Source organism: Lottia gigantea, assembly GCF_000327385.1.
Source record: "Lottia gigantea unplaced genomic scaffold LOTGIsca_38, whole genome shotgun sequence".
Taxonomy (NCBI): domain Eukaryota; kingdom Metazoa; phylum Mollusca; class Gastropoda; family Lottiidae; genus Lottia; species Lottia gigantea.
Window position 1 is genome coordinate 1,007,850 of NW_008709295.1, and position 3,900 is coordinate 1,011,749.

Here is a 3,900-nt window from a genome sequence, read left to right on the forward strand (position 1 = left end):
GGCATACATGTTGTAATTCTACATAGTAGACGTATAAGTCACAGATAACCCGAGATACGGTTACTTAGATAATTCAATATGACTTAATGATGATGCATAACGTGAGATATGGTGACTTGGATAATTCAATATGATGACTTAATGATGATGCATAACGTGAGATATGGTGACTTGGATAATTCAGTATGATGACTTAATGGTGATGCATAACGTGAGATACGGTTACTTGGATAATTCAATATGATGACTTAATGATGATGCATAACGTGAGATATGGTGACTTGGATCTTTGAAAATCCAAGATGACTGCTAAAAATTGTCTGACATAAACACCACAGGCAAACTCCTTGCCACCAAAAGCATATAATTATTTTGATGACCTAATGATGATGGTGTGTCGTAAATAACCTGAGATATGATCACTTTCACATTTTAATTTTAATTATTTTTATTTTGTTTCTGGAGCCATTGAAAATCTTGTCATTACCTATACTTCCTGGAAGTTTAGTACTTTTGTCCGGCAAATAACGCTCATTTCTCTAAGGGAACCTACTATCTTGTGAAGTTTGATATTAACATATTAACAAATCTTTGGAATATGTATTATATTAATATTAATACGTTAATTTTTTGAATGAAATATTCTTAATATTTTCTCTTTTATTTAAGATCAGCAGAAATACACAAAAGCAAGTATGATAAAAATCTTCAAACATTTTTGGATTGTATCCATTTGGAATCTGTTTTAGAGCCAAATAAACCATTAGTGCAAATACGAATGTCAGCTATTGTATCACCTAACTTATTGGTAAATATTCAATAATTAAAGAATCTAAATCGTTATCTCATCGTTTCTGTCTGCTTTAAGGATTTTTTAATGAAACTGTGAAATCCATAATTATCACTCAATGATGAATTTTCTTTTTGTGCGCTATTGTCCCTATTCTATTAAAGGGACATACCGCTATTTTTTCAAAAGATCGTAAATTATACCTAAAAAAATTTCTTACGCATGCTATTTATATCTACTTGATCAAAATTAATTTGTTTTAAAATGGTTAAAAACGGTTAGTACTATTAAGCAGTTTGACCCAGATTTGGTGTTTGGCTTTATAGGCTAATGGCTCGATGTTATTAGTTGAAACCGCTCTACAATTAAGCGTTTCTTACTTAAATCCGTATAGTAGTTTTCTAACAGCTTCCAAAAAGCATAACGAACTTTAAAAGTTTACTTTAACTTTTAAAATAGTTTGGCGTTAATAAATTAACGGCTGGATTTCTTTCAATTAAAACTTTCAGATACGTAAAGGGACACATTTCTCGAGATTTTGGTTTTCATAAATTGGAGTAAATAATTTTGCCGACATACAAATAATGTCCCTTTAAACACGATGTAGTACGATCTGATTCGTTGATGTACTGACTAGCTGATCGCGAATGACAAAAGATCGTGCTGATTGTTAAAAACTGGCACCAAATTTTATCAAAATCCCTCAAGAAACCAGCTATTGTGACAACAACACATTGTCAATTAAAAATTGAACGCGTTTTCAACAACAAGAACAAGAACTCATATCGAAATATTTTTTTGTTCTACAGACTACAATTGATGTGTTTGTATTTCTTACGTGTGTCGGATGTTCCATAACGAATTTGGTGATAATTCGATAATAATTTCTAAGATATAAACAATATAGTGGAACTCTACAGGCTACAATTACTTAACGATTGTTTAACGAGTGTTTTGATTTTCTTTGTCAATATTATCTTTGATGACGATGATCTAATAATTTTGGTTCGAAATATATTGTGTCGACTAAGCGCATTTAACTGATACTCATTGTAGAGTCTACAGTTCTTTGTAGAATGTCTTTATTTTATTGTGTTTTTTGATATAATGAAGAGGATTTCTATACAATTTGGTAATTTTCCGTTGAGATATTGAAGTAGTCTTTGTCGCCTTTCTCTTGACTTTTTAACTTTAATTAACCCTTTGAAGGTCCATAAAATTATGATCCCGGGGCACACTGGCGATCAAAATTGACAAATGACTTTCTTTATTGATTCTCAATTATCGATCAAAATGTAGATCACGAACCCAATAAAACCGTACATTTTAGTGTTCGGTGTTTAATGCAGTTTCTAACATCTAAACCACACCTAGTAAATTTCAGATGTTCGATTCCTGCATAATATGCAGATTTTGTATGATGAAGGTTAGTTCATACAAAAAAAAATTCCATATCCTACCTAAAAAAAAAACACGTTTACTATCATTTTAGGCGAGGATAAGCGCAATATGTCCAAATCCAGTGAAAACAAGTTCCATTCTACTCACTTTCGTCAATGCTATTGTAAATAAAGAGAGGGTAAGTAATTTTAGTTATTATTTTTCATATTTATAAAACGACTACTCACCATCAAGGAATTTTTCTTTGCTACCTATCGCCAAGTTTTTGGTTATCATTTTTTTTACACACCATCAGATTGTCTCTACCTGTCGCTAGGTATTTTGCCGAAAGGAAAAAAAACGTTTTCCTACTTTTTATACATTATGTGGGCGTATACTATCGTAGCCTCCGCTTGTCTGTCTGTTTGATAGTTTGAATAGTTATAAAAAAGAAATTGCGTGTCTTTCTGGTCCAAAGTCCAACATTAATTCTTTGGAGCAGATACTATAGACACTAACATGTATACTATATATAAAGTCTTAGTGAAGTTTATGTGCCAGTATTTATTGAATCTCTGTCGAATATATCAATGACCTCTTACTGGTCTTGCGATGAACGAGTAAGATCCATTGGAAAAAGACGAATTCCTCTTAGTTTGTCCTATGTTTGTCTTTCATTGAACTCTGTAGGACATTTAGCCATATGACTAAACCCTCTCTCGGAAATTGCATTTGTAAAGTGCAGGATGCAACAAATACTGAAAAACTGACAGGATAAACTGTCTCCAGGCCAAACTTTGAGTGGCACCATTTCTGAAATAAGTCACAACTACAGTCTAGTCTATGGCCGAGCCGAGTTGGACCGGTCTCAGGAGGTTGGTTGAGAATAGTTTCAAGGCAATTAGCTAAACAAGTAAAATCAGGAAAAAATATTGCTATTTCTGAAGAAAATAGACGAAAAGCACCTCACATGCATTTTGAGCTTTTTAGCAGAATAGTCCAATTAAGTTATGACAATGGTTAATACGCCATCCCATTTGGACCACAGCATAGGAAAATGTTATTGTTAAGATGAGATTATCAAAAGAAGCTGTACATTAAAGGCGAAAAGAACCACTCACTCTATGGAATGCTTTAAGGCTAGCGCACACGAGAGCTCCCAGCTGAGGAAAATTTCATTCGTGTCTCCCAGCTCAGCTCGCAGCTTTCGTCGGTTTCCCCCGCACACGGTAAGCTTAGAGCTTTAGTAAACGGTGTGTCGAGTCATAGACGTCTTAAAATAACTAGATCACGTGACATTCTCGACAACCCTTCGAATGATTCAGAATATGAAGAAATTTTACTTCTTCTTTTGTTGTTGCGTCGTCGCCGACGAAGAATACTTGCAGGCTCTCGTAAGCTATGGATACGCCGATGGATTCAAAGACGCCAAGATCAACTTGTCTTCGATAATTGCTTCAGATACAAACTCGCATTCACCGATGGGCGCAGCCATTTTTGTTTGATCACGTGCTAGCGCATGCGCCCCAGTTCAAAGTTGAAAGCTAAGAGCTAACACGACAGATAATTTCCTTAACGCCTCGAATGAAAAGAACCTTACGTAAACTCCGCGCACACGAGAGCTACGAGCTGAGCTGAGAGGCACGAATGAAATTTTGCTCAGCTGGGAGCTCTCGTGTGCGCTAGCCTTTAAGGGAAGAACTGCTGAAACTTGACTTTGATCCAAGTGA